The sequence below is a fragment of the Moschus berezovskii genome, chromosome 9, assembly GCF_049115385.1.
Source record: "Moschus berezovskii isolate FMDL1 chromosome 9, NW_MosBer_1.0, whole genome shotgun sequence".
Classification (NCBI taxonomy): Eukaryota; Metazoa; Chordata; class Mammalia; order Artiodactyla; family Moschidae; genus Moschus; species Moschus berezovskii.
In genome coordinates this window covers 50041159-50054149 of record NC_142468.1, presented here as the reverse complement: position 1 = coordinate 50054149, position 12991 = coordinate 50041159, and the positions used below count along the sequence as shown (strand labels likewise).

Genomic DNA, 12991 nt, shown 5'->3' with positions numbered 1-12991 from the left:
ACCACCCTTATGTCAGAAAGTGAAGAAGAACTAAAGAGCCTCTTGATGACAGTGAAAGAGGAGAGTGAAAAAGTTGGCTTAAAGCTTAGCATTCAGAAAACTAAGATCATGGCATCTGGTCACATCACTTCATGGCATATAGATGGGTAATAGTGGAAACAGTGGCTGACTTTATTTTTTTGGGCTCCAAAATCACTGCAGATGGTGATTACAGCCATGAAATTAAAAGACGCTTACTCCTTGGAAGGAAAGTTATGACCAACCTAGATAGCCTATTAAAAAGCAGAGACATTACTTTGCCAACAAAGGTCCATCTAGTCAAGGCTATGGTTTTTCCAGTAGACATGTTATGGATGTGATAGCTGGACTATAAAGAAAGAGCGCCAAAAAATTGATGCTTTTGAACTGTGGTGTTGGAGAACTCTTGCGAGTCCCTTGGACTGCAAGGAGATCCAACCAGTCCATCCTAAAGGAGACCAGTCCTTGGTGTTCATTGGAAGGACTGATGTTGAAGCTAAACTCCAATACTCCACCTGATGCAAAGAGCTGTCTCATTTGAAAAGACCCTGATGCTGGGAAAGATTGAAGGCGAGAGGAGAAGGGGACGACAGAGGATGAGATGGTAGAATGGCATCACTGACCCAATGGTCATGAGTTTAAGTAAACTCTGGGAGTTGTTAATGGACAGGGAGGCCTGGCGTGCTGCAGTCCACGGCATCGCAAAGAGTTGGACACGACTGAGGGACTGGGCTGAACTGAAGCTTGCGATGGAAGGGTCTCAACCAATGAAGACAGGTCCACTTCTAATAGTAGGAAGCAAGCTAGGAAAATGCCTACTCTTTTGCACAAACTCTGTTGTGATTTCCAAACTAAGGAGCCAATTTGATCTTCAGCTTGTTTTTGTTTAAAATGAACTATTTAGTGGAATTTCAAGTTTTGATTGCTCACATTTATTTACAGCATGGTTAAAAGCTCAGGCTCTCAAGGCAGTCATCTTAAGTTCATGTCCTGGGTCTGCTACTTCCTAGCTTGGGGAAATAATTATCTCAGCTACTTCATCTGTAAAGGGTAAGAATAGTGCCGATCTCGTAGAGTTACTTTGAGGAGTAAATGAATTTGTGCTTAGGGTTGTTCCTGGAACAAAGTAAGCAATAAAAATGCCATTTGGGGGAGAGGGGAATAAACTTGGGAATCCAGAAATAAACTTCACACTTAGGGTCAAGTGATCTTCAGCAAAGGTGCCAATACCATTCAGTGGGGAAAGTCTAATCTTTTTTGAAGGTGGGAGGAGAAGGGGATGACAAAGGATGAGATGGTTGGTTGGCATCACCGACTCAATTGACATGAGTTTGAGTAAACTCCAGGAGTTGGTGATGGAGAGGGAGGCGTGGCATGCTGCATTCCATGGGGTCGCAAAGAGCTAGACATGACTGAGTGAATGAACTGACTAACTGACTATGGAAAAGTCTCGCATTTTCTCAAAACCATACATATAAAATTACCACGTGATCCAGCAGCCCACTCCTAGCTATATGCCCAAGAGAAATGAAAACATATACCCTTACAAAAAGTTGTACACAAATATTTATAACAATATTCTTCAGAAAAGACAAAAAGTGAAAATGACTCAAATGATAACACTGATTAATAAGTAAATAAAAAGTGGTGTATTCATCAATGAAATATTATTCAGGGCCAGAAAGGAATGAAGTACTGACGCATACTACAATATGGATGAATCTTGAAAACATGCTATGTGAAAGAAGCAATTCACAAAAGACCACATATTATATGATTCCATTCTATTAGGACCACATATTATATGGAATGTCTAGAACAGGCAAATCTATAGAGACAGAATTCTGTTCAGTGATTGCCTAGCCCTGAAAGATAATTGGGAATTGACTAAGATGTTGGATTTTCGGGGGGGCGGGTAGTGAAAATGTTCTAAAATTGATTGTGATGATGGTTGCACATTTCTGTCAATATATTAAAAGACAATTAATAGTATAATTTATATGGATAAATGGTGAATATGTGAAATATATCAGTCAAGCTGCTAAAACATTAAAAATAAAATTAATTATTAAAATAAAAATGTCAAAAGATGGGGGGAAAGTACGCCATACTAACACTAATCAAAAGAAAGCTGGAGTAGCCACATTAACTTCAAACAAAGTGACCTCAGAACCGGAAAAACTATCAGAGATAAAGAGGAATATTACATAAAGGATAAGGAGATCAACTCTCCAAGGAGATATAACAATCCTGAATGTATATGAACCAAACGTTGAGTGTCAAAAGGTATGAAGCAAAAACTAATAGGAGTGCAATGAGAAACAGATAAATCCCCAAGTGCACTTGGAGATATCAACACCTCTTTTTCAGTCATTGATAGTTCAGGGAGGCAGAAAATCAGTAAGGATGGAATTGCCCTGAACAGCACTATTAGTTCCAAGGAATCAGGAAAAATCTGCTTGATCTAATTGACATTTAGAGAATACTCCATCCAACAACAGCAGAATACACATATTTCTCAAGGTCACATGGCATATTTACCAAGATAGACCACATTCTGGGCCATACAATGCACATTAATAAATTTAAAAGAACAGAAATTATGTTCATTTCCTAGAATTTCATTTCCTAGAAAGCACCACAAATTGGATGGCTTAAAACAAAATAAATTAATTGTCTCCCAGTATAGAGACTGGTAGAATCCCAGACCACCTGACCTGCCTCTTGAGAAACCTGTATGCAGGTCAGGAAGCAACAGTCAGAACTGTACATGGAACAACAGACTGGTTCCAAATAGGAAAAGGAGTGCGTCAAGGCTGTATATTGTCACCTTGCTTATTTAACTTATATGCAGAGTACATCATGAGGAACACTGGGCTGGAAGAAGCACAAGCTGGAATCAAGATTGCTGGGAGAAGTATCAATAATCTCAGATATGCAGATGACACTACCCTTATGGCAGAAAGTGAAGAGGAACACAAAAGCCTCTTGATGAAAGTGAAGAGGAGAGTGAAAAGGTTGGCTTGAAGCTCAACATTCAGAAAACAAAGATCATGGCATCTGGTACCATCACTTCATGGGAAATAGATGGGGTAACAGTGGAAACAGTGTCAGACTTTATTTTTTTGGGCTCCAAAATCACTGCAGATGCTGATTGCAGCCATGAAATGAAAAGACGCTTACTCCTTGGAAGGAAAGTTTTGACCAACCTTGATAATATATTAAAAAGCAGAGACATTCCTTTGCCAACCAAGGTCCGTCTAGTCAAGGCTATGGTTTTTCCCGTGGTCATGTATGAATGTGAGAGTTGGACTGTGAAGAAAGCTGATCGCCAAAGAACTGATGCTTTTGAACTGTGGTGTTGGAGAAGACTCTTGAGAGTCCCTTGTACTGCAAGGAGATCCAACCAGTCCATTCTAAAGGAGATCGATCCTGGGTGTTCATTGGAAGGACTGATGCTAAAGCTGAAACTGCAATACTTTGGCCACCTCATGCGACGAGTTGACTCACTGGAAAAGACTCTGATGCTGGGAAAGGTTGGGGGCGGGAGGAGAAGGGGACGACAGAGAATGATTTGGCTGGATGGCATCACCGACTCTATGGACATGAGTTTGGGTGAACTCCGGGAGTTGGTGATGGACAGGGAGGCCTGGCATGCTGTGATTCATGCGGTCGCGGAGAGTCGGACACGACTGAGCAACTGAACTGAACTGAACTGAACTCCAAAGTCAAGATGTTTCATCCACCTCATTAGAACTGATTCAAATGCATTCTTTTTAATGGCTGAGTAATACTCCATTGTGTATATGTACCAAAGCTTTTTTATCCATTCGTCTGCAGATGGACATCTATGTTGCTTCCATGTCCTAGCTATTATAAACAGTGCTGCAATGAACATTGGAGTACACGTGTCTCTCCATTATATAGAGTGAAGTAAGCCAGAAAGAAAAACGCCAATACAGTATACTAACGCATATATATGGAATTTAGAAAGATGGAAATGATAACCCTGTATATGAGACAGCAAAAGAGACACAGATGTATAGAACAGTCTTTGGGACTCTGTGGGAGAGGGTAAGGGTGGGATGATTTGGGAGAATGGCATTGAAACATGTATATTATCATATGTAAAACGAATCGCCAGTTCAGGGTCGATGCATGTTACAGGATGCTCAGGGCTGGTGTGCGGGGATGACCCAGAGGGAGGATAAGGGGAGAGGGAGGTGGGAGGGGGTTTCAGGAAGGGGAACTCATGTACACCCGGGGCAGATTCATGTCAATGTATGTCAAAACCAACCAATATAATATTGTAAAATAATTAGCCTCCAATAAAAAAAAAAAAAACAAAGTCAAGATGTTAGCAGGGCAGTGCTCCCTTTGAAACCTGCAGGGGAGAATTCTTCTGTGCATTTTCCTAGTTTCTGGTGGTGGCTGTCACTCCCTGCCATTCCTTGGTTTGTAGCTGCATCCAGCCAATCTCTGCCTGTACAATCATATAGCATTCCCTCTGTGTGTCTCTGTCTACACATGGCATTTTCTCCAGTCATACTGGATTAGGACCCACCTTAATGATCTCATCTTAACTTGATTACATTTGTAAAGACCCAATTTCCAAATAAGGCCACATTCACAGATTAAGGGGAGAGGTGTGTGTATGATGGGTTAGGACTTCAGCATATTTTTGGAGGAATACAGTTCAATCTGTACTAATAGAAATTATATAAACTATCTTCTGAGGCATAACATAAAAAAGCTGGAAAACCCAAAATATTTGGAAATTAAACACACTTTAAAATAATACATGGGAATAAAACATTAAAATATTTTAACTAAATATTTATTTTATTTAAATAAAATAAAAATATTTTAATAGAAATACGTTAAAATAATACTTCTTCAAAGAAGTCTAAAAAGAAATTAAAAAGTATTTTGAACTCAATGAAAATGAAAATACAATCTACCAAAACTGGTAGGCTACAGGGAAAGCAGCACTTAGAATGCTTAGCATTAAATGTATATATTAGAAAAGAAGTCAAATCTAAAACCAACAATCTAAGGTTCCACCTTAGGCAATGGGAGAAAGAAGAACAATTTAAGCTTAAAGAGAGCAAAATAAAAGAAATAATAAAAATTAAAATAGAAATTAATGGAATTGAAAACAGGAAAACAGAAAAATCACAGAAACAAAAATCTGGTTCTTTGAAAAGATCAATAAATTCAATAAACCTCTGGCCACATTAACCAAGAAAAAAAGTGAAGGCACAAAATTACCTATTATATGTTCTTTTATGTGATGCTCAGGTGCAACCACAAGAAAAGGTACAGAAGAGGCTCAAGAAAATAAAGTTCATTATACTCATAAGTTCCATAACTAGGAGGTACAGAATGCCATGCAGGGCTCCATGGGAAAGCCCCTCATGGTAGTAGGAGGCACAAAACATGAGTCAAGGGAAAACCTAAGCTACCCTGAAAAAAAACAAAGGCAAAGTGAACAGTTTAGGACTGGCTAGTTTGAATCATTTGAGCAGGCTTTAAGCTTTAGGGGCTGTTCCTAGCTGTCTGGTATCTGGCCCTGGGATGATTAATAAAACAAAGGAATATTGCCTCCTAAAGTGTACAGGCCAGGTAGAGGGGGTATGACTCCACATTGGTCAGTTGGCATACTTAAGTTACACTCCTGGCTGAGCCCTTTTGCTATCTCTGAGAATTTGCTACGTCAATAAGTCTCATCAGCCAGAAAGGTTATTTTTTTTTAAGATGTCAGGTCATAATAATACACAGAAAAAACTTAAATAAACAATTTAATACCATTATTAAAATGGGATTGGGATCATCATTAATTATCCCATGAACACTAAAAGGAAAAGAAAGGAGTACTATCAACAACTACATATGCAGAAATTTTATAAATTAGGTGAAATGAACCAATTCCTTGAAAGATGCAAACTACCAAAATTCACATAAAGAAAAATAGATAGAGAAATTAAGGTCGGAGTCTAAAATTTTCTAAGAAAGAAAGCAGCAAAACCAGGTTGTTTCACTTATGAATTCAACTAACATTCAAGGACTAAATGATACCACTTCTCCACAATCTCTTCTAAAACTTGGAAAGAAAGGGGATACTCCTCTCACTCATGAGTCCAGCATTACCCTAATACAGTTAGGGTATTGGGTATACAGAACCAAAAGCAGTTAGGGACATATAAGAAGAAAAAACTATCGACGCTATCTCTCATGAACATAGATATAAAAGTCTTTAACAAATATGAGCAAATTGAATCCAATAAAGTACAAAAAGAATTACACAACACAAACAAGTGAGATTTATTATAGGTGAGTAAGGCTAGCTCAGCATCATAAAGTCAATCAGTAAAACTCAGTACATGAAGAGAATAAAGAAGAAAAAGCACAATCATATAAATTGATGCAGCAAAAGCTTTTGAGAAGATCCTGGTAAAAATTCTCAGCAATCGAGGAATAGAGGGGAACTTCCTCAACATGATAAAGGACATCTACAAAATAACTACAGCTAGCATCATACTTAATAGTAAGAAACTGAATGCTTTCCTTCAAAGATTAGTAACAAGGCAAGGATATTCTTTCTCACCATTTTTATTTACTCTCACACCTAGAGTCCTAGCCAATAATAAACAAGAAACAAAAAGTATATAGATTGAAGAAATAAAATACCTTCATTTGTAGATGACATGAGAGTAGATGGAGAAATCCAAAGGAATCAGCAAAACTCTCCTAGAACTAATAAGCAAGACTGATAAAACAAAATGTAATATATACATACAATGAATTTGGATATACACCATAAAATGGATGAACCTTGAAAACATGCTAAGTGAAATAAGCCAGACACAAAAGAACAAATACTATATGATTCTGCTTATATGAAGTACTAGAATAGACAAATACTGAGATAGAAAATAGAATAGAGGTTGCCAGGAAATGGGGAGAGAGGGGACTGGTGTGTTATTTTTCTTTAATGGGTACAGAGTTTCTGTTTGGAGGGATCAAGAAATTCTGCAAATGGATAATTGTAATCACTGAGCAACATTATGAATATATTTAATGCCACCATATTGCATACTTTAAAATAGTTACAATGGTAAATTTTATTTATGTATATTTTACTACAATAAAACAAAAAAAATTCCAGTCAGGATAGTCTACAAAATACCCCATCAGTACTCCTGAAAACTATTAATGACAGGCAAAGCAAGGAAAGCTTGAGAAACTATCACAACCAAGAAAAGCCTAAAGAAACATGACAAGTAATGTAAAGTGGTATCAAAAACTAAAGAAATCTGAATAAACTGTGGCCTTAGTTAATAATGCATCAATAAAGTCTCATTAATTGTAACAAATGCATTAGGTAGTTATGTATGGATGTGAGAGTTGGACTGTGAAGAAAGCTGATCGCCGAAGAATCGATGCTTTTAAACTGTGGTGCTGGAGAAGACTCTTGAGAGTCCCTTGGACTGCAAGGAGATCCAACCAGTCCATCTTAAAGGAGATCAGTCCCGGGTGTTCATTGGAAGGACTGATGCTAAAGCTGAAACTCCAATACTTTGGCCACCTCATGCGACTTGTTGACTCACTGGAAAACACTCTGATGCTGGGAAGGATTGGGGGCGGGAGGAGAAGGGGACGACAGAGAATGAGATGGCTGGATGGCATCACCGACTCGATGGACATGAGTTTGAGTGAATTCTGGGAGTTGGTGATGGACAGGGAGGCCTGGCGTGCTGTGATTCATGGGGTCGCAGAGTCGGTCACGACTGAGCGACTGAACTGAACTGATGCTTATTTTGAAGCAGACAGCCACCACCAAGTTGAATTAACCACAACCAGAATGAGCAAAGATTTAAATTATAGAGCTAGACCATTAGAACTTCTAGCCAATCAGCTACACAGACTCAGATGATTCATCTCTCTTTAATTTGGCAAAAAGCCCACTCTTCTTTTTACACAATTGAAATTTCATCTTCATGAATTTTATTATGAGAGAGTTTTATTATACCTTCAAAGTTATCAAAGAAAATAATTTCCGTCTAGAACCATGTACTCAGTCTCTAATATTATACTGCAAGAGAGAGGAGAAATAAATATATTTTGAGATAAATAAAGCATAAGAGATTTACCACCCACATACTCGTGCTAAAGGAACTTCAAAATGATGTACTTCAGGAAGAAAATAGTATCAGAGGAACATTTTCAGGTACCAGAAGACTGTTGTTGTTCAGTCAAAAATCACATCAGACTCTTTGCAATGCTATGGACTGTAGTCTTCCAGACTCCTCTGTCCATGGGATTTCCCAGGCAAGAATACTGGAGTGGACTGCCATTTCCTTCTCCAGGGAATCTTCCCAACCCATGGAAAGAACCCACATCTCTTGCATCTCCTGCATTGGCAGGTGAATTCTTTACCACTAGTGCCACCTGAAGAAGCCCCACCAGAAGAACAGTAATCAAAGTAAAATGATAAACATGCATGTAGGTCTAAAATAATTTCTCTAAAATTCCTATCAACAGTAATGCCTACCTTGTGGTGTTAAAAAAAAAAGACTAAAACATTGTATTTTCATCTAACTGGGAATAGAAAGAAACTTCAACCTGATAAAGAACATCTCAAAAAAAAAAGAAAAGAAAAAGTACATCTAACTTCATATTTAATGATGAAAAACCAAATTCCTTCCTCTAATACGAGGAGTAAGACAGGGATTTCCACTCTTACTACTCCTAGTCATAATCATACTGGAGATTATAATGATGGTTCTATCCTGCACAATAGTTCAGTTCAGTTCAGTTGCTCAGTCGTGTCTGACTCTCGGCGACCCCATGAATCACAGCACGCCAGACCTCTCTGTCTATCACCAACTCCCGGAGTTCACTCAAACTCATGTCCACAGAGTCGGTGATGCCATCCAGCCATCTCATTCTCCTGCACAATAAGGTAAGTTAATTAATCAATTTTGGAAAGGAGGAAATAAAACTGTTTCTCTTAACAGATGACATGATTATGTATTTTCAACATTCTGAAAACCTACCCCCACAATCTATGGAGCTATTTACTAAGTTTGACAAAATTGTAAGATACAAGGTCAACTTACAAAAACTAATTGTAGTTCTATATACTAGCAATGAACAACTGGAAATTAAAATTTTAAATGCAGCACTATTTACAATGGGACCAAAAGAATATGGGGCTTCCCTGGTGGCTCAGATGGTAAAGAATCCACCTGCAATGCAGGAGATCCGGGTCTGTCCCTGGGTCGGGAAGATCCCCTAGAGAAGGGAATGGCTACTCACTCTGGTATTCTTGCTTGGAGAACCCCATGGACAGAGGAGCCTGGCAGGCTATAGTCTGTGGGGTGACAAAGAGTCAGACACAACTATAAGAGAGACACCTCTAGGGACTCCTAGTAATAATTAAAAGACATTTGCAGTAGTGAGTAATGCCCTCTTTAAGCAGGTGGAACAAAAACTAGCCCCATCTGGGTATTAATGTATGATTAATGATTCCCATCCCTGGCTCCAAGTGACCTAACTCAGGATGCAAATGTGCAAAGTATATAAACATATTTAAAAGCCAGGAAAGATTCCACTAAGATGTCATCCTTAGTTACTACACAGGATTTTTTTTCTAAGTCTGTATGTTCTACTTTACTAAAAAGAACACATATTACTTATGTAAGAATCAGTTCAGTTCAGTCGCTCAGTCGTTTCCGACTCTCTGCGACCCCATGAATCACAGCACGCCAGGCATCCCTGTACATCACCAACTCCCGGAGTTCACCCAAACTCATGTCCACAGAGTCGGTGATGCCATCCAGCCATCTCATTCTCCGTCGTCCCCTTCTCCTCCCGCCCCCAACCTTTCCCAGCATCAGAGTCTTTTCCAGTGAGTCAACTCGTCGCATGAAGTGGCCAAAGTATTGGAGATTCAGCTTTAGCATCAGACCTTCTAATGAACATCCAGGATCGATCTCCCTTAGAATGGACTGGTTGGATCTCCTTGCAGTCCAAGGGACTCTCAAGAGTCTTCTCCAACACCACAGTTTAAAAGCATCGATTCTTCGGCGATCAGCTTTCTTCACAGTCCAACTCTCACATCCATACATGACCACGGGAAAAACCATAGCCTTGACTAGACGGACCTTTGCTGGCAAAGTAATGTCTCTGCTTTTTAATATATTAGCAAGGTTGGTCATAACTTTCCTTCCAAGGAGTAAGCGTCTTTTCATTTCATGGCTGCAATCAGCATCTGCAGTGATTTTGGAGCCCCCAAAAATAAAGTCTGACACTGTTTCCACTGTTTTTCCATCTATTTCCCATGAAGTGATGGGACCAGATGCCATGATCTTTGTCTTCTGAATGTTGAGCTTCAAGCCAACCTTTTCACTCTCCTCTTTCACTTTTATCAAGAGGCTTTTGAGTTCCTCTTCACTTTCTGCCATAAGGGTAGTGTCATTTGCATATCTGAGCTTATTGATATTTCTCCCAGCAATCTTGATTCCAGCTTGTGCTTCTTCCAGCCCAGTGTTCCTCATGATGTACTCTGCATATAAGTTAAATAAGCAAGGTGACAATATACAGCCTTGACGCACTCCTTTTCCTATTTGGAACCAGTCTGTTGTTCCATGTACAGTTCTGACTGTTGCTTCCTGACCTGCATACAGGTTTCTCAAGAGGCAGGTCAGGTGGTCTGGTATTCACATCTCTTTCAGAATTTTCCACAGTTTATTGTGATCCACACAGTCAAAGGCTTTGGCATAGTTAATGAAGCAGAAATAGATGCTCTTCTGGAACTCTCTTGCTTTCTCCACGATCCAGCGGATGTTGGCACTTTGATCTCTGGTGCCTCTGCCTTTTCTAAAACCTGCTTGAACATCTGGAAGTTCACGGTTCACATATTGCTGAAGCCTGGCTTGGAGAATTTTGAGCATGACTTTACTAGCATGTGAGATGAGTGCAACTGTGCGGTAGTTTGAGCATTCTTTGGCATTCCCTTTCTTTGGGATTGGAATGAAGACTGACCTCTTCCAGTCCTGTGGCCACTGCTGAGTTTTCCAAATTTGCTGGCATATTGAGTGCAGCACTTTCACAGCATCATCTTTCAAGATTTGAAATAGCTCAACTGGAATTCCATCACCTCCACTAGCTTTGTTCGTAGTGATGCTTTCTAAGGCCCACTTGACTTCACATGCCAAGATGTCTGGCTCTAGGTCAGTGATCACATTATCGTGACTATCTTGGTCGTGAAGATCTTTTTTGTACAGTTCTTCTGTGTATTCTTGCCACCTCTTCTTAATATCTTTCGCTTCTGTTAGGTCCATACCATTTCTGTCCTTTATCAAGCCCATCTTTGCATGAAATGTTCCCTTGGAATCTCTGATTTTCTTGAAGAGATCTCTTGTTTTTCCTTTTCTGTTGTTTTCCTCTATTTCTTTGCATTGATCGCTGAGAAAGGCTTTCTTATCTCTCCTTGCTATTCTTTCGAACTCTGCATTCAGATGCTTATATCTTTCCTTTTCTCCTTTGCTTTTCGCCTCTCTTCTTTTCACAGCTATTTGTAAGGCCTCCTCAGACAGCCATTTTGCTTTTTTGCATTTCTTTTCCATGGGGATGGTCTTGGTCCCTGTCTCCTTTACAATGTCACGAACTTCCGTCCAGAGTTCATCAGGCACTCTATCAATCAGATCTATTCCCTTAAATCTATTCCTCACTTCCACTGTATAATCATAAGGGATTTGATTTAGGTCATATCTGAATGGTCTAGTGGTTTTCCCTACTTTCTTTCTTTTTATAAAGCTAAAAGTAAAATGAAACAAATAGGAGGTTACCCATCGAAAATGCAGTGCAAAGATTGAGCAATAGGCAGACTGGGAAAAGTTCTCTGGATTTGGCAAGAAAGAAGCTACTGGCCTCAAAGGAGGCCAGTATATTTATAAATAAAGCAGAAGAAATAGAAGCCATGCTATAAGGGAACCAGTGGAAGGCAATTACAATCAACAATAGGTTTGAGAACTTTGGCTCCAAAAGATGGCTGCATAACTCTTTTGAATCAATCCATATCTCAAAATCTGAAACACAGGCCTGACCAATTGAATTGCCTCATGCTGCTTTCTTTACGTTTCAGTTTTTTATCACATCACTGCTTTTTGCTATATTTTCCCCATTTTTGTTATATTTTATTTTAAATAATTCAATTAAAATCACAATTTTAATCATAGTCTAAAATTTTCTTTTAATAATTATTTGGTTCTAAACCAAGGTCCATCTAGTCAAGGCTATGGTTTTTCCAGTGGTCATGTATGGATGTGAGAGTTGGAATATGAAGAAAGCTGATCGTCGAAGAATTGATGCTTTTGAACTGTGGTATTGGAGAAGACTCTTGAGAGTCCCTTGGACTGCAGGGAGATCCAACCAGTCCATTCTAAAGGAGATCAATCCTGGGTGTTCATTGGAAGGACTGATGCTAAAGCTGAATCTCCAATACTTTGGCCACATCATGCGACGAGTTGACTCACTGGAAAAGACTCTGATGCTGGGAGGGATTGCGGGCAGGAGGAGAAGGGGACGACAGAGAATGAGATGGCTGGATGGCATCACCGACTCGATGGAAATGAGTGTGAGTGAACTCCGGGAGCTGGTGATGGACAGGGAGGCCTGGTGTGCTTCATGGGGTGATTCATGGGGTCGCAAAGAGTCGGACACAACTGAGCGACTGAACTGAAATGAACTGAAGTTAAGGTTAACTTTAAAAGAAGCTGTTATTTACAACTCAGAAAGCTGTAGGTTATAATTTTCAAAAGTGATCTCTATTCATTTAGAGGGTTGATATAGTTTTATTATTTTTTCCCCCAATAGTTGGATAGAACTATCAGAAATTCAGTAAGAATTGTTATTTTCATTTTTTCACTTAAAAATATCCAAAGCTATACATTTCCTTATGGCATCA

The 12991-nt window shown here is 39.2% G+C and overlaps 1 protein-coding gene across 5 annotated transcripts in view; it reads right to left on the bottom strand.

Moving 5' to 3' along the window:
* Window positions 1-12991, bottom strand: part of TEX9 (testis expressed 9) — a 169943-nt gene that overhangs the window by 114386 nt on the left and 42566 nt on the right. The window lies entirely within an intron of this gene.